Source organism: Castor canadensis, chromosome X (genome assembly GCF_047511655.1).
Source record: "Castor canadensis chromosome X, mCasCan1.hap1v2, whole genome shotgun sequence".
NCBI classification, from domain to species: domain Eukaryota; kingdom Metazoa; phylum Chordata; class Mammalia; order Rodentia; family Castoridae; genus Castor; species Castor canadensis.
Window position 1 is genome coordinate 134253147 of NC_133405.1, and position 25759 is coordinate 134278905.

General features: G+C 38.1%; 1 protein-coding gene across 1 annotated transcript in view; it reads left to right on the forward strand.

Moving 5' to 3' along the window:
* Positions 1–25759, forward strand: part of Arhgap6 (Rho GTPase activating protein 6) — a 468763-nt gene that overhangs the window by 179723 nt on the left and 263281 nt on the right. The gene's annotated exons all lie outside the window — the stretch shown is intronic.

The following is a 25759-nucleotide window of genomic DNA, read 5'->3' on the forward strand; positions in this document are numbered from 1 at the left end:
TTATGCAGCCATGAAGAAGAACGAAATGTTATCATTCGCTGGTAAATGGATGGAATTGGAGAACATCATTCTGAGTGAGGTTAGCCTGGCCCAAAAGACCAAAAATCGTATGTTCTCCCTCATATGTGGACATTAGATCAAGGGCAAAAACAACAATGGGAATGGACTTTGAGCACATGATAAAAGCGAGAGCACACAAGGGAGGGGTAAGGATAGGTAAGACACCTAAAAAGCTAGCTAGCATTTGTTGCCCTCAACGCAGAGAAACTAAAGCAGATACCTTAAAAGCAACTGAGGCCAATAGGAAAAGGGGACCAGGAACTAGAGAAAAGGTGAGATCAAAAAGAATTAACCTAGAAGGTAACACCCATGCACAGGAAATCAATGTGAGTCAATGCCCTGTATAGCTATCCTTATCTCAACCAGCAAAAACCCTTGTTCCTTCCTATTATTGCTTATACTTTCTCTATAACAAAATTAGAAATAAGGGCAAAATAGTTTCTGCTGGGTATTGAGGGGGTGGGGGGGAGAGGGAGGGGGCGGAGTGAGTGGTAAGGGAGGGGGTGGGGGCAGGGGGGAGAAATGACCCAAGCCTTGTATGCACATATGAATAATAAAATTTAAAAAAAAAGAAAGAAGGTGGAAGAATTTAGTGAGATTTCTATGAGAGGCTGAGCTGCTTTCATAATTTTTTCAAATGTATCCTTCAGACAATTCTTTTGGCTGTGCTTAATCTGCTTTTAAAACTGTTTCTGGAGGGGTTTGCTTTTTATTTTGTATTATTATTATTATTTAGTGGGACTGGGATTTGAACTCAGGGCTTCTTGCTTGTAAAGTAGGTGCTCTACTGCTTGGACCACATCCCCAGTCCATTTTTGTTCTGGTTATTTTGGAGATGGGGTCTCATGAACTATTTGCCTAAGCTGGCCTCAAAATTCAATCCTCCCGATCTTAGCTTCACAAGTAGCTAATATTATAGCCATGAGCCACTGCTAACTGACATATTTTGTATTATTTTTGAAATACATATACAAAAGTATAAAAAGTATAAAACAGTTGAATGAATTTTTACCAAGTATTAACAGTTATGTAACTACCATCCCGATCCACAAATAGATCACTGGAAACCTATAAATCTCCCTTATGCCCAGTTACAATCTCCAAAGCCCTCCTTTCCAAGGTTAAACAAATTAACCCAACCTCTTTCACCATAGATTAGCTTTGACCATTTTTGTACTTTACATATATGGAAACCTACAGGGTGTACTTTTTGTATTCAATTCTTTGGCTTATCATTATATGTGTGAATTTCAACCACGGGTTGCATTTATGTGCATTCCTTCTTGTTGCTCTACGGTATTTTGTTCACTGGATATCCCACGATGTACCCATTCTACTATGGATGAATGTTATTTTGTTTCCACTGGCAAGGTTTGAGGTAGTTAATTTTCCTACCTTTGATAAGAGGGAAAGTGTTTACCCTTACCATAAGGATGTATCTTTTTGGAATCTTGGTGTTATGGGAAGGAATTTCTCATTGATCTTGCCACCATATATAAACCTGGAATTTATATTTTTGTCCTGAAGTCTTCTTAGGCTAGGAAACCAGAATTTAATTTCACCAGGTTCAACAAATGAGTGTAAGCCAAACACTGGCTGTAGGGTTACAATGTCCTTTCTGATTATTTTGAGACCTAAGTGTTTCTTACTCTCTTGCCCACTCATGCATATCCTTAATAGTTTTAAAATATGTTACCCAACATTCCTGGTGTTTTCCATGGAAGATTGATCTGGGTACTTTTTCTGCTTTACTGCAAAAAACATATATAACCGTGTTCTTAAAAAATGCCCCCTGGTTTGTGAGACCAATGAGTCTATTAAAAAACTTACAAAAATTAGGTATGGTAATATCTCTTTCTTCCATGTTCTTTCCCAACTTATATAAGAATACCAAGAGATTATATTAACTAAAGTGCTTTCTTCTTCTTCTGGTTTTGTCCATGGAGAGTAAATAGTTCATTTCAACGGCTTATACTTGTCTCATTTTAATTCTTCTCCCACAAATCATTTTGGGTGATTCATGCAAAAATGTTGTTGAGGAACTACTTTTTACACAGTTTTAAGGTAGGTCTTTATGGGTTTCCAAAGACAGTAGTACAGGAGACAAGAATGAAAGGAAATATCTTTTATACCAAGAGAAATATGATCATTGCCATTCAAGATAACCAGAGAAAGTGTTCTGCAAGTTCAGAAAAGGTGAATTTTTCCTCTTTTTGAGTGGATCAGGAAAATCTTAGTGTGGGATGAAACATCTGAGTATGGCCTCAAAAGATGAGCAGTTATCAGCTGTTCTAATGGAGGAAGAAGAGAAGACATGCTTATTGGCTGAGTTCAGGTAGATAGTTGAGTTTGGAAGGACACACTCAAAGATCTAGAGTTGTGTTGTCCAATATGACTGCCACTGATTCTAAGTGCTGAGTAATTGACCTATGACCAGCAAGTGATAAGCTGATTTTAATTTACATAATTGTAATGAATTAAAATTTAAACTTAAAAAAACAGATAACTGTGTTCCATTTTCATAAAGCTTTTAAATAGGTTTGGAACAAGTTGGCTATATGAATCTGCAGCCTTAACCACATGTTTTATGAACTTTAAATGCAGATTAAGCATTTCTAATGAAGATTTATTGTATGAATTGAAATGTGCTGTAACAATGTAAAATACCTTATTAGTAGTTATTTTTACACTGATCACATGTTGATCAATGTAACAATGTAAAATACCTTATTAGTAGTTATTTTTACACTGATCACTATTTGGGTTAAATAAAGTATGTAGGTAATATAAACTTTATCTAATTACTTTTACATTTAGATTTCATTATGAAAATATTAAAAATTACATATGTGGCTTGGGTCGTATCTCTTCTGGACAGCACTTCTCTAGAGAGAAAGTTGTAGCATACAATGGTAGTTTTGGGAACTTTAGCAAGTTACTTAACTACTCTCAGCTAAAGTTTCCTTATTTCCTATGGTTTTTACTTCATTCAAGTATGGACAGGGTGTTTTGGTTTGAATATGAAATTTACCCCACGATCTCACGTGTTGGATACTTGGTTCCCAATTGGTAGCTGTATCTTGGGAAATTGTGGAAACTTTAAAAGGTTGTATGCCACCTCCTAAAATAGGTCACTGGGGTGAGATTTTGAAGGTTATACCTAGTCATCACTCTCTGCTTCCTGTCCACCATGAGGTGAGTCTGCCTTAGCATGTTCCAGCTGCCTTGATATTCTGCCTCACCATGAGCCCAGAAACAACAAAGTCAAGGACTATGGACTGAACTTTCTAAAACTGTGAGTTAAATAAGCCCTTCCTCCTTTTAATTTATTCTCTCAGGTATTTTGATCATGGTAATGTAAAAGTAAATAATAATACACAGTGCAAAATTAGAGTTGTATGCAAACCTCATGTTAACACAGTAACAACTAGCTCAATAATTGGATATCATGACAACTTATGTTTAAAGAGATAAAAAAGAAGAGAACAAAGTTCTGTAGAAAAAGACTAGGTACATCAAGTCTGTCTGACATATAAAATGTACAATGGCATGGATAGTTATAAGGATTATAAACCTGATGATCAGTGAGCAATAAATGATATGTGGTGAATTGGCAATTCGGATTCAGAAAACAGAAGGAAGGTAACAAGTGGTATAATTGAAGGACTGCTTTAGGTTTGTAATCCAGATCTAACTGTTTTGGGAACAGTCTGGGTAAAGAAGCAAAGTCAGATCACTTGCTGTCTTTTTTAGTACATGCACAATTGTATATCCAAAAGAGATGACCACTCTGATTCCTTTTGAATCAATTATTTAGTTCTGCATGAAGAAGTGAAAGACAAATGGTTCATACATGGTGGTGTTTACCTACTACTGCTTGTTGTAGTTAAAAGAAAAAGAGGCAATTTATCTAAAGGTAGGTCTAAGGAATTTCTGTGAAGTACCAAAGAAATGATCCATGAATACAAAAAGGAATAAAGTTGTGAAAGAAGAGATTGGCAAATCCTTTGGCTTTGCAGTTGAACTACTTTGGCAGTTACTGAAGATAGGAAAAAGGAGGAGCGTTTAGCCAAGATTTGTTAATTTTATAAGCAGGTGGGAACATCTTGTGCCTTTTCCCTCTAATTATAGTTTATGAGTATTTGTTTGAGTTTTAGGACACCTGTTTCTTTGCCTTTTGTATGTTGTTACGTGCACTTCTTGTTTATGTGTGATTTAGTTTCAGTTTTCGTGTCTGTGTGCTTTAGACTGTCAGCAGAATTAATCACATGACCTTAAAATGCTGAACAAGACAAGCTTAGCAAGATGCATTTTATTGGATTCATAGCTATTTCTTTTAAAATAAAAAGAAATAAGGAATTCCTTCTTACCTAGAGCTTTGTAAATATTCCTCTTTGGGGTGAAGTTTCACTGTGATCAATCTTTAGCCACAAAGATGGCATGCCTCATATTTTAAGGGGGAATTCATTTTACATATAAACAAATGAAGAGGAGGTTTAGCTATATATACTCCCAAACTAAATAATCATAGCTTTAAAATAGGTTATTGTTTTCTCATTTAAAGGAGGCAGGGATAGCAGCTCCACATTTACCTTTGACCCAGATTTATTCAGTTTCCTTCTTCCATCTTCCCAGTACATGTCCTTCTCATCAATGGCACTTCATGGTCTAAGATGAAGTGTCACATCATAGTCACATTACAGATACTTTATAGGCAGGGAAGGAAAAATGGCAAATGGCAGTGCTGATGGATTTCTTTTCCCTTTCTCTCTCTCTCTCTTTCTCTTTCTTTCTTTCTTATTTTCTTTCTTTCCTTCCTTCTTTTCTTTTCTTCTTTTTTGGTGCTGAAGATCAAACCCACAGCTCACACATGCTAGGCAAGCACTTTACCAATGAACTACACCCTCAGATCCTGTACTAGTGAATTTATGAGAAGGCTCCTTAAAAGGTCAGGCTAGGAGTCTTCTCAGAAATCCACTCCAATTGCTATTCATGTTTCACTGGCCAAAACCTAGTGACTTTGCAATGCCCAGAAAAAAGAGAGGTTAGAAAATGAAAATACTTTGGCTGGACACATTGCTCTCCCAAAATGACAGTGGGGTTCTCTAACCAAGAAAGAAAGAGTGAACAAACAATACTCTTTATACATAAATTAAAAATAGCATCATTTATGTGAGCACCCTGAGTGCACACTCTGCCTACATGGGTGCTGGTTATATCCTTTCTCTGAGTAACTTCTGAGGAGCAGTTTCATGCATTCAAACCCAAATTTAGATGTGAGTTTGTTTACAACTTACTCCTGCTCTGCAGGACCAACATGGAATGTTCTCCTCCTCTACTTTTCAGCACTCTGCTGGTTTATTTTCTAACTATGCAGGTGATCTCAGGGTCTTCGCTTGAGTACACCATGAGTTCTTGGCCATGTTGAATTTAAAATACATGACTGTGACTTTGAAGAGTAAATCAAGTTCAACTTGGCAGGATGCTCTGTCTGTGGAAAGCATGCAGAGACAGACATCAACTGAATGCAGTCAGTTGTGCTGACTTTGGAGGACTCAAATGTGCACTCCTGAGACACACTAATGGAATGGAATGTACTGTGGAATCAATATTTAAATTATGTTTCTACTTTCTCATGGGTTTTCCCCCATCTTTCCCTCCCTCTTCCCTCTGCGCACACCCACACACTTCTTGAGTGCACATAGTTATATATTCAAGGCAGTTATGTTTGCATGTTGTATAACTTTGCTGGTAGTAAGGCCTCTCCACTCCTCCAACATCACCTTCCACTCTGCTCAGGTGTCCTATAGGTGCTTTAGTCCTGAACCAGATACAGAAGGAACTCTACCAATGCTACAGATGGGAGACACCAAAAAGGCCATCATCATACAGTAGAAACATGGCTGCCCAAATTTGTAGCTGGGCCAGATTTATGCATTTTTAAACCAGAGGATACACCAGAAGAGGGTGGTGGAGGAATATTCTCATAAACTGTCCATCAAGGTCCTCACTACCACATTTAAAAAGCCATTTCAGTCAACATGCAGTTTGTGAAAATGCCTGGGAGTCTAGCAAAGTGCTGGCATAAGTTCACTTTTTGCTGGTACAGTGTCGTGTTGCCACAGGTATTTTGACTAGAAAGTTAGGAGCAAATTCATTATAGAGTCCTTGCCACACAGCGTTGTAAATTTGAATCTCATCCCATTATAGACTTTGTAGTTGATGGCTGGTTTCTAAGAAATGGCTGCTTTCTAATATTTGGGAGTTCAGAATGTCATCCCAAATCTCATTATAAAAAACCAACTAATCAAGTTTAAATGAATCCTCAAACACAGCATGATGGTGATATTTTCTTTCTTGATTGAGTCATTAAACTACAAAATTACTGTTGTGTTCCTATTGTGTTGGTTCTTGACCACAGCTGAAATATATTTGGAAAGTGTTCTCAGATGGTTGGGAAGGAGGAAACACAAGGACGCCATTGCTGCACCATACAAATAAAAGCAAAGGTCATTTTCCCATATCATTCTGAGGCTTGATGTTAATCTGGGACAAACACAGTTGGATATTTTTTAAAGGAGAGGGCAATACTGTGGGAGAGAGGAGAGATGGGACAGTTCCTTTTGACCTAGATATGACTCAGCTCAGGTCACTCAAACCTCATAGAGAATTAGAAATTCTCTTTACAAGTTGTATGTGATTTTACAAGTTTGATTTTCTTTTTTTTAATCCTTTTTTCTAAAGTACAAGAAGGAAGGTTGCAACCTACTATGTGTTAAAAGGCTAGTAGACACTACTACTTTCTGTATGCCCCTGGTTCATTTTGTGTTTCATAAATAAAAGACTTTTACAAAAATATGGAAAATATCCTCACTCTAAATTAAGAAAGCAGCTTTCTTTTAATTTCCTTCCCTACAAGTCGGCAACTGGGTAAAAGAAAATATTTTTACTGCTGAGGATGCTATTGTCCCACCTCCAGCCCCTTTCCTAGCCCTGGCTATCCATTGTCTGCAAAGTGTGCATTCTGGCTGGGTCTGATCAGACCTGACCTGTTTCTCCTTGACAGGGGCCACTGGTTCTTGGCCAACAGAACCTGCATCAGGGAAGCTTTGTTGCCTGCAAGAATCTAAACTCTACTCACATCTTTCAGCTTCATCCTTCACCTACAAGATAGGAATGTGGTTTCCTTGATAATGTTATGCTGAGCTGTCCTGTACCCAAGATACTATGTTTGCTTCATCATCCTTGGAAAATGTTTCAAAACCTGGTTCCGATGGTTAAGAAGCACTCTGCACCTTCAAAAGATCTGGGAAAGAAAATGTAATAAGGAATCAATCATGCACCTCAATCATGCAGTGATTCAGTAAGCAAAGTGTCTTTGAGCTTCTACTACATGGCCAGTAAATGTGGCAGGGACTCAGGGTATGGAAGTGGAAAGCTCAGATGTACACTGCTTTCACATAGCAAATAGGCTGAGAAGCAACACAGGTAGCACTGTGTTTCTCTCATTGCATGATTCTTCTAGGAATTTCACCTAGCTCCTACAGAATCTCAAAGTTCATTGCCGAGTGTCCATTTCACAATATGGCAGCTTGCGTCTCTGAAGGCAGTAGGAAAATCTGTTTCCAATCATCTACTATGGAGTCACCATGGCCCATAACCTTGGCTATATAAACTAACTTAGACAAAGGACAGACTGTCCCATCTTATTTTCAGAACATATCCACACTCAGATAAAGAGGTTATACCAGGGAGTGGGAATCTTGTGGGTCATCTTAGATTTCAGCCTACCACAAGCAGTGAACAAAGAAAGTTTTATACATTTTTTTTGTCAGTCAAATTCATGGATTATTCACTCATTAAATGTAGAACTCAGCCTTGAAGTCCATAGATACACAAACTAAATAGTCTGTATAAATCATACCTGTAAGAAAAGTAAGGGAAACGCATAAATAACTTTGCCCATGAGTTGGGAACATGGTTAAATATAGACAGATGGTACCCTACAGGTAACTGGGGTGAAGAGAATTGGCGATTTCAGTATATGTAAAACTAATCTTGTCAAAACTCTTTTTTAAAGTCTATTTTATTGAGTAATAGTTTATGTATAATAAGCTGTGCCCATTTAAAATGTACAAGTAGATGGTTTTTGATGATTGTTGTGAAATAACCAGCACAAAACAATAGCAAGACATTTCCATTACCACAGAAAGATCCCTGTGGTTCATATTCCCAAATCACACCCTGGGTAAACTTTCTAGTGCCCCTTTATCTGTCCTTTTAATTAAAGAAAAGTGTTATAGTATAGCAGATAGGTGCTCAATACTTGAGTCAAAATGCTTTGCTTGAATCCTCTTTCCCCTTCTGAGTTTGCTGTGTGACCTTGAACAATTTACTAATTTCTCTCTGATTTAGTTTTATCATCATAAAATAGGCTAGTACCTGTCTCAAAGAGTTGCTATGAGAATCAATTTAGTGAATACATAAGAAAGTAAATAGTGCTTGGCACATAAAGGGTACTATATAAATGTTTCACCATGTTTCTTATTAGTGTTATTGTCAATATGGTTTATTCTAATTAAAAGGCCACTTTGAGGGCTGGTGGAGTGGCTCAAGTGGTAAGAACACCTGCCTAGCAAGCATGAGGCCCTCAGTTCAAACTCCAGTACTACCAAAAAACCCACTCCATATAAAAGACCACTTTGAAGCTGGTTAGGGGAAGACATTTAATGCACATTAAACTATATTGATGCCTCTTCCTAGAGCACTCTTCTCCCAAATATCAATGTGCCAACTCTCTCCTTCTCCTTGAGTACAGGCATTTATCATTTTATTGTACTTTTCTTTATTTCACTTTGAGGATACTGTGCTGTTTTTTTATTTTTTCAAATTGAAGGTTTGTGCTGACTTTGTATTGAGAAGGTTTATTTGGAACATTTCTACGACAGCTCTGATGGCAATTATATTGTTTTAGTAATAAAGTACTTAAAATTAGTATTAAAAATGTTAAATAGTGTTCTTTTAGACATAATGTTATTTACACTTAACAGACTACAATATAGTGTGAATATACCTTTTATGTGCACTGGGAAACAAAAAATCACATGACTGTCCTAATTATGCAATGGCCAAGAACTGAACCCACAAATATCTCACAGATATGCCTGTATTTTCTCTACTTTCTACCTCATTGAGATCTACCCTGACCACTCTCTTTGACACTGTAAACTGCTCTGTTCCACCTCATCCTGCTCCTTCCCTCCTGTTGCTTCCCTATGCTACTGTACTTTTAATTTCCCCTAGTATTTATCACCATCTAATGTCATAAATAATATACTTGTGTACTATATTTACTCTTTATCATCTATCTGTTCTTGTTAGAATATAAGATCCACAGGGACAGGAATTTTTGTCTAGTTTGTTTGTTGATGTACCCCAAGCTTTGATAACAATGCCTAGCACATAAACAGCACTCAAACACTCAATAAGTACTTGCATAATGAAAGTAATAGGCAGTATAGTATGAGCTCTGTATATATATATATATATATACACATAATCACATGTAATCCTTACAACAAAATCAAGGGATGTAGATGTTATCACCACCATTGAATAAATGGAAACAAATCTCAGAGAGATGTAGTAGCTTGCCAAAAGACACACAGTTTAGTTGGCTCTATTCCAAAATGTACTCTTTGGAATATAGAATGCCACATTGAGCTGCTGGGCAGGTGTGCTGGATCAGCTGCTGGGCACACCAGTTGCCCAGGTCTAGTAACCTACAATAAGTTTCCACACATTAGGTTTTAGATCCAGTGGCTTATGCCAAGCCAATTCCTTATTATTACCCTGCTGCACTTCAAAGTACTGGAGTGGCAGGAGGCCAAGGCATATTTCTGAAGGATGAGCTCATTCCCAGCAGTATAGCCTTGCTATAGTCTTCAGTAAATCTATTGAATCTGCCGCCAGAGATTAGACTTCATCAAGTTTATGATTATTTTATTTATTCCAACCAGGAGCCCAGGTGAATCAAGATTTGGGCCATTATGCTAACTCTGAATCAGCAATCGTCCTAGTAGAGGAAAAAGTGTGTTTCTATACCAAGACATTTCCTATCAAGTATGGCTTCCTTCCATTTTTGAGGCCAAGTCTACACATCATGAAGTGAACACGTTGAGAAATTCAGCATGGTTTTATTTCTTTGCTCTCTGTGTGTTGGTATATATTTCCCAAAACTAGCATTGAGTATAGGCATTTTGTTTGGGAGGGGATCCCAGTGAGGGAGTAGGAGACAACACAGGGACAAGCAGAAAGCTAGTAAAGTGTGTTAATGAGCCAGTTACTCTGTGGGAAAATGGGGCTCAGTTCTGCTGAGAGACTATGTAAAATGCAGGCCAGAAATATCCCAGTGAGGTGTGATGAGATAGAGAGCTATGTATGCCATCATCTTGAATGCTTCCTGGGCCCTCCCTTCCCTTGCACTATTAGCCTACCTTGTACAAGGGATCTAGCATACTCCTATGGCCAAACACTGTGCAATTGAAGACTGAAGGCCAGTTCATTTGCTGTCCAGTATAATGAAAATAAATGTCTCCCTTGGGGGCAAAGGTAAAGGAGGCTTATTACCTATCATAAAAGATTTAGGTTCCCTAAACTCAGAATTCATCCCTTGTAATGCAATCCATTATGTGATTAGATATTGCCTGATCTTCTTTAGATTGCCATGTGGGAATTGGGTTTTAGAACTGGAGAAAATGGTGATACTCTGGCTACAGTATTGCTGTGATTAATAAACTGTCCTTGGTATCTCTTATCTTCTGCCAGCATCCATGAATCCGTGGCAGAATGACTTGTTAGCTTGCAAGTAGGGCAACAACTTATGCCTTTCATAGTTTGGGAGGACATCCACGGTGGTCCAGGAGGATATGGACAGGTTCTACTGTGACTACCACATGCTGTGCTTCTCTCAATTGATCGTGCTATTAACTTGAGAGTATAAAATCTCTATTACATGTTTGATTGAGCCTCAGAGCTAATCATTGTGTTCCTGTAACTACTACCAGCTTTGCTTTAAGAATAATCCCAAAATATTGGGAGAGACCCATGAGTTTGTGAAAGTTTGTTGCTTATTGAATGCTCATTATATGTTTTATTTGTTAAAGCAAGACAACCATTCAATTTTGGATGTCATATATTCATTAATTAATGACATTATAATTATTCTTTTTTACTTGGTCATGTTGAATATTTTAGAAAATTGTCAGAATTTTCATTGGGTGCTCACATGCTCTGTGATATGTAATGAAGGGTTATCTTTGCATAGGTTTTTAAGAGGAATTGCTGGGTTTGTTCCACATCTACTACCCCCCACCCCCGGTGAAATTAACTGGGGAATTGAAGTCCTTGATGACAACATGCCAGGCATATCATATACCAAAATTCTACAAATGTAAATCTGTAGCTAAATTCCAATCCATTTCAAATTTTCTTTGTCTACTCTGTTATCCTTGCCATATTCTCTTAATGTCACTGGGTAGGACAGGTCTCTCTCTCTCTCTCTCTCTCTCTCTCTCTCTCTCTCTGTTTTTGCTTTCCTTAAATAAAATCTTGTCCATTCTTGACCTTTTTCTTATTTATTTCCATGAAAAAACACCAGTTGAGAATTTGATTTAAATTGTATCAAATCCTTAAAAAATTTAAGGAGAATTGACATCTTTATTGATCTTTGTCATATTTTGCAGGAACATGGTATTTCTCTTGATGTACTTCTTTAGTGGCTTTCAATAATTTTAAAAAAGTATAATTTCCTACTTAAAAATCTTACATATTTTGATAGTTTTTTCTTGAATACACAACACATTATTTTACTGTTATAAATGGTACAGCTTTTAATATTATAGTTTATAACTGCTGATTCAAAGTTTATAGAAATTCAGTTTGGTTTTGTATACTGAAATCATTATAGCTGCTCATGAACTCCTGCGTTAATTCTAAAAGTTTATTTGTCTCTTGAGTTACCTATGTAGGCTGTTGAACTGTCTGCAGATTATGGTTAGAGTAGAATTTTCAAGCCATTTCACACATATTTTGCCATCTGTTTCTTCCATAGCAAGTCTTATTATCTCCATTTTAGAAGTGAGAAAATAGATCTAAAGATTTTAAATGAACTGCCATAGGTAAAAAATGATGGAAATGGATGAATCAATCCTCTCTTCTTATTTCAACATAATACTGTGCTGCCTAAAATTAATCACATTGAAAAACAAATGTAAAATACAATCAAAGAGATGCCCAGACAGTAGGGAAAGAGGAAAATAATTTCAGTTACCATGTGAACATCAAAATATCATGAATTGGCCAAGTCTTGATTTATTGACCATAAGTTCTTATAAACTCCTTTCATTTTTTTCCAGTTTGCAAGGTTCAATATCATTGTATGTTTATAAAATTTAACATCTCAATTTTGTCCTAAAGCTACTGAGGTAATAAAGTCGTTGGCTGTATTTACACAACCATGGTAAGTTCTTGCTATTACAGTTTCTGATGGTCACCTCCTAAGTGGTAGGGACTGGTATCAATAATTTTTGTGCTTTGTAGAATGACATAGATGTCACTAAGGAGTCTAGTCATGTTTATATCATCTCAACCATTATTTTAAAAAGAAGGTCACAATTTCTTTTATCTTCATTCTGCAGAGTCTGCTAAAGTACTTTAGTGTTTGGATTCAGTAAGCATGTACTCCATTTCTTCCTGTGGTTATTTTGAAAAGAGGTCTGGAAAGCAAATGGAGGAATTTCCATTTAGTAATTATGGGAATTTCTTCCACCAGCTTGGAGAATATATTTCCTCTCCAATGTCAAGTAGATATATATTGGGATCTTCCCAGTGGATAATAAGGAAATACAGTCCAGGAAAATGCACCAGAGTCTGTGTGCTGGTTTCCATGTTTATAATAAAGATTTGGCATCTCCCCAAGTAGAGCTTGAAAAAAATGTGTTTTGTTAAGAAGCCAACTGGTTTATGTTCCAACGAAGGTAGTTCAGCATTGGTCCATTGTCTGTAGCAATTCCAATTGTGAGGCCAAATTGGATTGAGGTGTACGTACTGGGTAGCAAATATTTAACATAGTATGTGGCTTGTGTCATGACGTCCTTCTCATGCTAAATGCTATCTAAAGTGCCCAGAGTGTACCAAGAACTTCTTAGTTCTTCCACATGGAAGTGGAAATTGAGAATTTGCAACTAGGACTTCCAGCTGTGACTCACACAAGGCAGGGGTAGACTGTCTAATCATTAAACGAAACAACATAAGTCTAATCAACTCTGAGACCTAAAAACCACACTCTGTAGTTCTTGCCAGTATAAGCCATATGGAAATTTACTATAGGAATACGCCAATGAATTCAAATGCCAGATTGTTGGAAAGCCTCCTTAAGGAAAAATAAATCCCTTTTATTTGGGTAGTCATCTTCTTTAAAAAAGATGCCCTTAGTTTTATTTCAGGGCTGATAATTAGATACTCCTTTTCCTTTTCTCTGCTCTGGATGCTTCAAGGAAAGTATTTTAAAACTTATATTGCAGTCACTGGTGGCTTACACCTGTAATCCTTGCTACTCAGGAGGCAGAGATCAGGAGGATTGCAGTTCAAAGCCAGCCCAGGCAAATAGTTTGCAAAACTCTATCTCAAAAAGAAAAAAAGCTTATATTGCACAAGTGTGATTTTTATCCAAAAGGAGTTTCATTGTGGAAGGCTTCATATGAGCCCAGAAATTTCTGAAATGAAGCTCCAAGAAGTGGCTCTTTTGGTTTCTTGGATAGCATGAAACAAAACCAAGGAAAGGAGATGACAAAACACCTGCAGCGCAACACCACAGGAGATCACTCAGAAAGACATATTATTCATATGTCTTTAAATTATAACCAGTACAAAAAATAAAAGTTGACATGTATACTATGCACACTACTTTGCTTGCTTTTCTTCATGAAATATAAAAAATATAAAGTAACATAAAACAAGTAGATTGCTGAGCAATAATATATTTTCAAAAGGCTAAGAATATACGATGTAACTCCTGTGTGGCTTAGTTTTGGAAGAGTCAAAAGAATACTGTTGGTACCACCTGAAGTCATTTTGAAATAACTCAAGTATTTTACATGAACTTCTTGGAGACAACCAAATATTCAAAAGGCAGAAATTGTGCTTACCATCACTTTTTTCCTTTCCCATCCACCATCCTCAAATGCTGCAACCACATTCAAGCCTTTTTCAAGTGCTCAAAAATCTTAAGAACTAGTTTTGCAAGACTGAGTCCCCCCCTTGGAAGCCAGGGAAGGTACATACTGAAGCTGGATAGCCAGAAGATCTTTACTTTATTATTCTGGAGAGTATCAAGGAACATTCTTAAAATTTGTGACATAAGTATGTAACACAAACACACGCACACACACAAACACACATACACATGCATGCATGCATGCACACATGGCTAAACCAACCTAAAAGTGCTGCAAATAAAATTAGTACATCCCAAGTGCAATTTTACCTTGCTGACTTCAAAGTTTTGAGTGGTCCATATGTAACTAATTTTTTCTGTTGTCAAAATCTACACTAGTATAATCTTATTTTGAATAGAGGCTTTTGTAATTCCCTGTGTAAAGGTGGCTTAAAGTTAAACTTTTGGAGTGCACTGGGTAAGAGTAACTTTGGAAATCTTGGCTGTAACAATTTTGTAAAGCTGAGGAAAATTGTTAAATTCATTTGGCTTCTGCATGGCTTCCCTTTGCCATTTGTCTTAATAACTAAGTGAGCTTCCTGTCCTTGGACAAAGTCCAGAGGACCAGTTGCGGAGGCAAGTTCTTGTGTGGATATGCATGCTTCCATGACAAAATCTCCTTAGAGCAAAACTCTGATTAGTTATCAGGCTTTTTGTATGAGCATAACATTGAAATTTTGAAAATTGAAAATTTAAATTCATTGGTTCTAAGAAGCATGCAATTCTTCAGAGATATCATTCAGAATGGAAGTGGTAATAAAATGACCATAGCATAATATCAGTCAGAAAAGCTGGATCTCTCACTTTGTATGCTATTAAGACATGCAAAACCTGTACGTAATTCTGCATATTCCTGTTGCACAGAATGTAAAGTCATACATAAACATGAAACATTATTCTCACTTGCTATGTGCCTAGCACCTAGTAGATAGTAGATATTTATTGAATGAATGGATGAACGAATGAATGGTAATAAACTCATCAATGGAACATTTAAGATTTTCAGATTTCATTTATAGTAACCGTTAACCTCCTTCCAGAAAGTCTGGGTTTGGAGGTTGATTCATCATTGTGATTTTTCTTGTTTCTTTCTAAATTCTTGCATGAGTTTTCTTTTGTCATGCTTTGATTTTCATCTTTCTTAAGTATCAAATTAAAATGCTCTTCTCAGTTCAGTTGGAACTGGACATCTCAATTCATCAGCAAACTGGAGTCTCCAGTCTAGCAGTAAATTTAGACATGTAAAGGAATGGCACTACAGTGGCATATTATTAACAAGATGCTAGGGGGTCATGGAGATGGGACATTGCCTTAGCCTTAGCCCCTGAGATATCAGGGGGCTGATACTGGTACAAGGTACCAAAGATCCTTCAGACAGAGGGACCAGCAAAACAAAGCCAAGAGCCCAGGTGAGGGGGACTGTACTTTTCATAACGTATACATGTATTGCTAGATTCTGCCTTCATTCAGAAATGAACTAAGCAATCTACAAACAGCCTTCAGGGTTGGTGTCTTCCTTGGGGAGATTCTTCAAATGTAAAGGCCCCTTTAGCTTGAAGACCAACATGTTTGAATGTTTATCATCATTTACAACTTAGGTTTCCGTTCTTCAACTAAATGATTGACTGTACTGATTCTTCTGTTCAGTCAATTATAAAATCAAGTCAGGTAGCACCAGGAGCCTGCACTGTGAACTCATGGGGGTAAAGGAAATGCATTCTGTTCAAAATACAGAACAAGAGGTTCTGTATTTTGGTTCCTAGATAGGTCATAGTTATAATGTTTTTTCTCTTTGTGTAATTATGGAAAAAAAAGAGAATGAAATAAAGGCAATATCCTAGTGTTTACCCCTGCCTTTAACAGTTTCTTGGAAGGGACAACTATGAAGATAATCTTCCTTGAAGAAGATGACATTGGATTTAGGACCACTCTTGATGGATGGTAGTACAGGGGTCCCCATCTTCACTGGGTGAGCTTTGCACTACAGCCAGATCGACTAGTGGGAATGTTTGAGTCTCTCACCTGGAGTTCATGCTAACAGCCCTCTTGATAATTCTCAAGCAAGACTCTATGCTTTGGACAAATGGTTCTCAATTTGGTGGGGGGAGTAGAGAGATGGGGGAGGACTTTGTCTTCACATGGGATATTAGGTAATGCCTAGAGACATTTTTGGTTGTCACAAATGGGGTGAGGAGTACTAATGGCATTAGTGGGTGGAGGCTGGGATACCATTGGACACCCTGCAATGCTCAGAATGGGTCCTACTTCATAGAGTTATCTAGCCTCCAATGTCCATAGTGCTGAGGCTGAAAAATCCTGTTTGGACCATGATTTTGTATTTTGGAATGGCTGACTGAGTTGGCATATGAATCTGATGCAGTAAAATATTCTCTTGAGGGTGAGTTTTCTGTGACTTCTCAGGGATTGTCAAGGATGCTCCACCTTGGACAAAGGTGTATTACAAAGGGCTCATGAGGTCCTCCCAGTGAAGGGCTCATCCTGAAGCTGGCATGACTCAGAAGCCTGACAGACTTCCCTTTGCCTCACATTACAGTATGTGTTTAGAATTTCACATAGGTACCAGAGCATATTGCAATGAAAGGTTTGTTGTATCTAGTTTGAGCACCATTTATTTATAGGACTGCAAGACCAGCAAGCTGGTTTTAAAGAATTTTACTTATCAGTCTTTGCATTAATTTGGGATTAAACAAACAAGAGATAGCCAAAGAAAGTATACACACATATACACACACAAATTTACTCTTTGTTCTAAAAAAGTACAAATCACTTCTCAAGCTCTATGCAAATATTACCTACATATTGGCATACTTATTATCCTCAAAAGCTCTCCTACAAAGGGACAGGAACAAACTGCCTGGTTGGTACCTGGAGACCAGTTCTGATGACAACTGTGAGAATACACAGCTCTGCAATGTGCTCACTCATCAGCCTTTGCTGTCAGGATGAATACCTCACCTGTCACAAGGAAATGATATCATACCTGTGTAAGTGTCTTTGGATGTTTCTCAGCGGCACTGTGAAACTTGACAGCTTTCTTTCTTTCTTTTTTTTTCTGACTCCATACTTTCTTGTCATGTGGTCCACAAGTGTGTACTCACAGATCTGCCCAAGGCACCAATATACACTGAAGTCTGTCAGATCCAAATCACACTGGATTCCTCTGAGTCCCTGGATTTTCACAATTCCATCCACTAAGCATTTCTTACCACATCTCCCACTGTGTAGCACACCCTGTGCTAAAGGCTGCTGTTCTACACTTCTGAAAGTAGTGTCCCCTGCTTTTAGGAGAACTCTGTCAAGGGCAGAAGGCAGATGTGGATAATAAATGATAAATTTTCATTCAAGAGAAGACATGACCAGGGTCTGGGTAGCCTAAAGAGGGAGGGGTACATTGACCCATGGGTTCTTGGGGTGACTTCACATGAGCAGTTGTGACTTCAGCACTCACCCATAAAAGCCTAGGGTGAATATGGCCAGGAGGAAAAGCAGAGTAGGGCTACAGGCATGCAAAGATTGACCAGTATGGGGTTTTCCAAGGACTCACAAGCAATGCCCAGTATCTTCCAGGGTATCAGCACATTGGTAATGGGATGTGACTAATTGAAAGGGCATTTCAGAAACATGGTTCTAATAATGGAGAGGAGAATATATCGATTCAGTCCTGCAAAGATTGATCAGGGAAGCTAGGAGAACAAAGAAGAGACTAATGGTGATGACAAAAGAGGAAGTGATGGGTTTGAGAGATTTCTGAGGTGTGATTTGTTGGGTTGGGTGGCTAGGATGACATCTTGACTGATACTGGCATAGGAAGGCTGGTGGAGGATTTGGCTTCTCATAGATTTCACAAGCATTTGTTCCCAGCCATTTCAGATGAGCATAGAAACAAACTCAAAATATCTTGCTCCCAGCTTCCCACCCCCAACAAAGGGCTATATATCAAATTCAGGGGACATCACTGGTTTCTAGCTCAGAAAATTGGGTAAAGGTTGGGTATTTCAGTGAAGTAGGCACTTTACAGTGAGAAAGGGGTATGGATAATGCTTGGTATTTTACATGATAAATTTACCTGTGGAATGCCCATGCCAGTGTGCTCAGGGTGCTTTGTGGTAAGAGCTCTGGAGAGAGGGCTTAGGTGAAGATGTTCATTTGGGAGGAATTGAGGTGTAGGTCAGTCATTCCCAGTCCTGAGTAAAGCACCTGTGGAGCCTTTAAGACTTCTGATGCTGAAGTTGGCCCCCAAACTAATCACATTGGACCCAGACAGGATGATGAGAAAGCATTCCCAGCAACCGTGCTGGTTTCTCTGTGGGAGAGAAGGTAACTAAATGGCATGAGTTCAGAAAGGGCCTTGGGAGGGAGAATGGAGCCTCGGAGAGAGGAACACAAAGGAGTGATGGATGAGATAAGAACTGTAATTTGTGTCCAGTCTGTACATTTGTGTACTTTTTTCCATGGTACTTCCTTCCAACTTGAGGGAGAGGAGTGTGGTCTGATGTTAGTGGAAATAGACTTTGTTAAGTCAAAGCCAGGAGACAAAGGAAGGGCAGGAAGGGTTTCTAAAGTTGACCTGGGAATCCAAGTTATATCAGAATCAAGAGAAGCAGGATTGGAGGTTGTATTCACAGAATTTTTGAATTTAAGATTCCAAAATGATGCAGTGAGGGTAGATGCATGAGAGAGGGTGGCCAAATTTGCATGGAAGTTCTCATTGAAGTGGAAAGCATGAGTGCAGAGAAATAGGTGTTCAGTCTCCCTTCTTCTGGAAGTGTGTCTTAGTTATTGACAATTTCCTTAACATAATGGCTATCTTATAGTGCTTTCAAGTGTTCAGGATAGCTATTTTTATGGAGTATATCATTATAGCTCCATTATTCAAAAACACCACAGCAAATCAAAAACATGCTTGCATCAAGAAATGTACATACCAGCCAAATTCTTTTTATCAATTGTAAATTATTTATGCAGATCACATTGCTTTATGCTGATGCTTTGCAGAGTCAGCATGTTTTAGAAATACCTTTTCTGCTAGAACCATGTGTTCTTCCTTTTTAATTGTTTACATATTTTTGTTAGTCTGCAGAAGCATTCTTTCTTTAAGATCATTAATTATATATACAAATGCCCTTGTGTAAAAGTGTCCACTTGGAAGAGGCCCAGGGATCTAAGTCAGGGGTCAGCAAACTGATTCTGCACAGGACCAGAGAGTAAATATTTTCAGCTTTGTAGACCAGACAGCTTGTCACAGCTACTCAACTCTGCTTTTGTAAGTTGAAAGCAGACAGACAGTACATGAATGAATTGTGGCTGTATTCCAATAAAACCTAATTTATAAAAACAGGCACTGAGTTGGATTTAACCCAAGGAATATAGTTTGTTGTCCCCTAATCTGAGATAATAAAAGACTCTAGTGGGCTGTATAACTTTGTGGGAGAATCTGCAAGTTCATTTTTAATTGAACTTGCCTTTCAATTTTGGCTTTAAAACCCTATTATACTATGACTTGTCATGGCTGTATAGAAATGAAGCAACATGAAAATAATGAGCATCCTTGGAAGGCTCCAACTACCAATGGGTTTATATAAATCGCAGTGATCATGATACTCTGATAGACACAGACATCAGGCTTGCCATCTTAACTTACTCTCCTGAAAACCTAAGTGACTCCTCTCTGGTCTTAAGAAAGGCAGGGCATTTGACTCTGAAGTGTCATTTCCTTCGACTGTATAATCTGTAGTTACAAGTATTTCTTTATAGAAATTCAGTGTATTCTAGGAAAACTAACATTGGATTGAAAATCTGTTCCAGCTTTTAGAGAATCCTCATTAATAAGCATCTTTTTATGGTAAAATGTGGCCTGATTAAAAACATTCTTTAACAGGATGTCAAGACTCAATATTGTCCTTATAATTTAGAGGACAGACTGTAGTGGGAGTATACTTATCTCCAAATAAAACAGATATACCTTCAAATTTCAGTTATATACCTTCAATATCCCTATATTTATGTATTTCTAACTAAAGCTTATTACATATTTACTATTAAGGGTGACACTCTAAGGTGGTTTGATGTTTCAATCAGGGCCCAGAGGTTTTTTTTCTTAATCAGTCATTCTCTGGAGTTAGATGTGTGTATGTGGTTAGACAGGAATGGAATGGAATGTCATCTTTCTGCCAGCACCTCTACTGGTTGCAAGAAAATTCCTCATTTTTTTTCTTTTCAGTGTGAGTCACATAGAGAATTTATCTGAAGAAAGCATCAAATGAAGATGTGAAAAGCAATTATGGATAAAAAAACCACAGCTCTTTACACCCATGTTGGTCCATATTGGGAAATGGGTACTGAGTCACCAGTGTCAGTTTTTCTCAATGTAATGTGTACTTCACGAATATTTCATTTGGAATGTGATCCAATGGGATGGGAATTATTCAGGTCCCCCTCTGAAAGAAGATATCAGAAGTTATGATCTGCTTTCACCCTGGAACTTGGAAAGTCTTATCAGTGTGATCAGAGAGGGTGATTTGAGGGACTAATGTCTGAAGAGCTCCTTCTTTCTATTTCACATTGTAGAGCAATAGCCAAAAGAAATCATTAAGAATTATCATTACTCCAGAGGCACCTGCACAACCATGTTTATTGCGGCACTATTCACAATAGTCAAGTTATGGAAACAGCCAAAATGCCCCACCACTGACGAATGGATTAAGAAAATGTGGTATCTATACACAATGGAATTCTACTCAGCCATGAAGAAGAATGAAGTCCTATCATTCACAAGTAAATGGATGGAACTCGAGAACATCATCCTGAGTGAGGTTAGCCAGGCTCAGAAGACCAAAAATCGTATGTTCTCCCTCATATGCGGACTTTAGACCTAGGGCAAACACAACAATGGGATTGGACTACGAGCACATGATAAAAGCAAGAGCACACAAGGGAGGGGTGAGGATAGGTAAGACACCTAAAAAATTAGCTAGCATTTGTTGCCCTTAACGCAGAGAAACTAAAGCAGATACCTTAAAAGCAACTGAGGCCAATAGGAAAAGGGGACCAGGAACTAGAGAAAAGGTTAGATCAAAAAGAATTAACATAGAAGGTAACACACACGCACAGGAAATCAATGTGAGTCAACTCCCTGTATAGCTATCCTTATCTCAACCAGCAAAAACCCTTGTTCCTTCCTATTATTGCTTATACTCTCTCTACAACAAAATTAGAAAGAAGGGCAAAATAGTTTCTGCTGGGTATTGAGGGGGTAGGGGGGAGAGGAAGGGGGCAGGGTGGGTGGTAAGGGAGGGGGTGGGGGCAGGAGGGAGAAATGACCCAAGCCTTGTATGCACATATGAATAATAAAATAAAAAAGAAGAATTATGGACCTCAGAATGGAAACAATTCTATGTACAGTTTATTTAGAAATGTAACTTGGATAAATACAATAACAAATGCTGAAGTTAACTTCTGTTCCCTCTGCATGTAGCAGCTGGGGAACCATGACTGTGGTGTGATGGGAAGTTTCCTTTGCTCACCTTGAGAGACTGAACCTTCATTCTGCATCACTCATGGTGCATAAATGCCGTATCAGTGTGCTTTGGAATGGGCCTGACAATCTTAGCTATTACTTTAGCTTCTGCTGCCTTTACTTCAACATTTCTCAACCTCAGCATTGTTGATAGTTAGGGCTGGATGATTCTTTGTTGTGGGGACTGTCCAGTGCACTGTGAGATGTTTAGCAGTATCCTTGGCTCCGCCCACTAGCTGCCAGTACTGTCTCTTCCCACCCTGGATCCTGACCACAAGATATTGCCCGATGTCCCTGGGCAGAATCAACTTACTTGAAACCAGTGCTGTAGTTACATATTGCACAGCCCCAGGTTCAGTATCATTTAACTGGTGTTCTAAAAAAAATATCTTGACTACATGCATAAGTCCACTCTGGGCTTCTCTGCACGTTTGATCTCAGGTTTGCATTTACTCTTAGATGAAGAGGCCATATGTGTAAGGTGCCTGCACTTCTGGTTTTGTCTGGGACAATTCAGTTTTTATCTGTTATCCAGATGTAATTATTAACATCACCCTGAAGAGTATCCCAGGAAGATTGAAAATACTCTGGTCCCTTTCTGGCTTTGGAGAATAGAGAAGTTTTAAGGGTTTTACAATCTCAAAAAGTTATTTTCCTCTATAGAGGTTTTTGCTGGCACTATAATAGCAGTCTGGAGACTTAACCATTTCATACCTGCATGGACTGCATACTCAAGTCCTGAGTCTTAACCCCTTATAGCTTCAGGTTTTGACCCAAGTAGGCAAAGTGAGCTCAGACAATAAGGAAAAGAACAGTGCTTTAAAAAGAATGTCCTCCCAATAAAAACATATTCTAAAGTTCTTAGTAAGAAAGAGTTACTGTGGAGTTTGTAATGGCTTTTATACTTGCTTTTACAATCACAGTATTACTGGGCTCAGGCGTCCTGCTTAGAAAAGTGCTTTGTAGTGCTTCTGATAGAAGAGAACCATTTGAGAACAGACTAGACTGAAAGACAAGAGAGTTGAAAAAACCACGGGTGCTTTTAAAAACAATTATTCTTTTGGTCCTAAGAATAGGAAAAATATTTTCCCCTCTCATTAAATCCTGTCACATGTTGAAAAGACTTACTCATTAAAGTCTTAAGTGGACATTTGCATTGTGACATTCTCTAGCATGTTCCTTTGCTAATATATGCATACCAAAGCTCTCCAGGTAGTAATCTGCACTTGAACCTGTAATTGGAATCAGCCTCCCACCTGGAAATGTGAAGACAAGATGTTCAGCCCAGAGTGAAGGCAAGATAATGTTGTAAAAGCACCCCATTCAAAAGGTCAGCATTAATTTGGTTATCTACAAGTCAGCAACCAGCTCAGATTTCTAATGGGACATGAATTCATGGAATCTATGTGAGATGTTGGACATACAGTCTCCCTTCTTCACTGTTTTCTTTTTTTGTCAGCATTCTAGAGTATTTCTTTGCTCTTTAACTAAGATGAAGCCCTGGTCTGGAGGGCCAAAGTTAAAGATCCCTTTCAGAAAAAAAAGGAGACCTGTTGGCTGCACCCATTGCCAAGTCCTTGCTCCAATCCTTTTCCCTTTACGTGGATGTTTTTCCCTAGGGTGTAATGGTAATGGAGATCATTGCTAAAACTTGAGTAAAGTTTGTGTCTTTATTTTCAATTGGATTTCAGAATGTCTCCCAGGTAGTTCTTGGCTTCTTGTTGCTCTTTCATCTTGGCAGCAAAATATGAGTTGACAAATGTATTGTATTACCCAGTGGTTCTCTGTCTAATTCCTTTTAAATAAAATAATTGAGTCCAAAAATGTCGTTGCCCCCACTCACCTGATAAACTAAGGCAGAGACACTATGAAGGATATGAAAGGAACAGGGATACTGTGAAGTGAAGAGGATGAAAGTATGCTGCATATATACCTATGAAAGCAGCATAATGAAACCCATCAAAGGCTATTTGAAGACGGGGAAAGAGGGAGAGGAGACTGGGAATATAATGGAGAGAGTGAACTTGTTTGAGGTACACTGTAAACATGCATGGAATTATCACAATAAAGTACCCTTGTATTATTAATGTATGATAGATAAAAAATTAAATAAAAATAATAAAACTGTTGTTTTAGATTGTGCTTTGGAATGGAAATTTCATACTTTCAAATTATATAGGTTACTGTCTTAGGAATGAGTGTGTAGGAGGATGTGAGCTCACTTCTACACAAGTGCAAGGGACAGCAACTGGGAAACAGGAGTCCGTCCACCCTGCCTTGTAAGACAAAGCATTCCACGATCAGCTGAACCTCAAGTATAAATGACCTCAAAATACAAGAAATCAACCTTAGATTGTTGGGCCAGAAGACTAAACAATGCCATGTAGGCCTAAGAGCATTGGTGTACTTTTCTGAGTTGCCAAATTTTAGATCATCACATAGCTGTATGCCTATTTAGAAGCTACTCAGTCCTGCCTACAGACCTAGCATTGCCATTCTCTAACAGTCATTCTGGCCAAAAACATGCTATCATTTTGCCCAATGAAGGATGTGCTTCACAATCTTTACATCAGCATTATCTTCACAAAAAACTATTTGAGGGTACCTACTACACATGATACTTTTAGGTACCATGGGTACAAAGAAATGTGAGATAGTTCTCGATTAAAAAGTGTACAACTGGGCTGGTGGAGTGGCTCAAATGGTACAGCACCTGCCTAGCAAGCATGAGGCCCTGAGTTCAAACCCCAGTACCAAAAAAACGTGTGCAACCAATGGAATGGGCACAATAGCTCACACCTGCAATCCCAGCGACTAGGGAAATGGAGATTGGTAGGATTGCAATTCAAGGCTAGCCCAGGGAAAAAATTAGCAAGACCCCATCTCAACCAATAAGCTGTTCATGGTGATTCATGCCTGTGATTCCAACTATGTGAGAGGTGTAAATAGGAGGACTATTGTCCAGGTCAGCTGGGGCAAAAATCAAGACCCTATCCAAAAAATAACTAAAGCAAAAAGGGCTGGAGGCATGGCTCAAGTGATAGTAAATATGAAGCCCTGAGTTCAAAACCCAATTCCACAAAGAAGTGTACAATCAAGGAGAGGAAACAAGAGAGAGAGAGAGAGAGAACACAAAAGATCAAAGAACATGTGCTAAGCGCCCAATAATGAATGAATGACATAGATAAATAATAAAGTTGAGTAAAATTTCACCACATAGTTAAAGGGTAAACATATATTGAAACAGGATTGGTTTTTCTTTTATCCATTGTGTATTACACTTGGTGGCTGGAAACAAAACCGAAATAGGACTATCTTTAAAGGTATAGGAGGTAATTGGTTTTTGGACATGAAACAAGTGAAAAGATTGGGATGGCATAGTAGTTCAAGAATGTTAAAAGTATCTTAGGTTTTCTCTGTTCTTCCATTACTGGAGATAGCTTTCATATTCTTTGTCATCTCTTGCTTGCAAGATGGCTGTTGTAAATCTAGCTATCATGCTTATGTCTCAGATAGAAAGAATAAAGAAGTGAACTCAAACTGGTATCTTTGCTGAGACAGTTTCCCTTCAGTAATTTCCTAGAAGCCCTCCACACAATACTTGATTTCCAATATCTGTAAAATTTTTAGCCAGGTATCACAGCTACCTTCTCTAGTATAATCTTACCAATAAATAACAGTGGAGTGGATATTGGGTAGACAGTTAACAAGCTCTGGTAAATAACTCAACTTTTGCTAATGTTTAAAAGCCAAACTGCACATAGCTCTTTTAAATTAGTAGTGGACAAATCTTGTTCAAATTCATAAACATACTGTTTTGGTAAATAAAGTTTGATTGAGACAAAGTCACACTTGTTCATTTGCATGTGTGGTCCATGGCTGCTTTT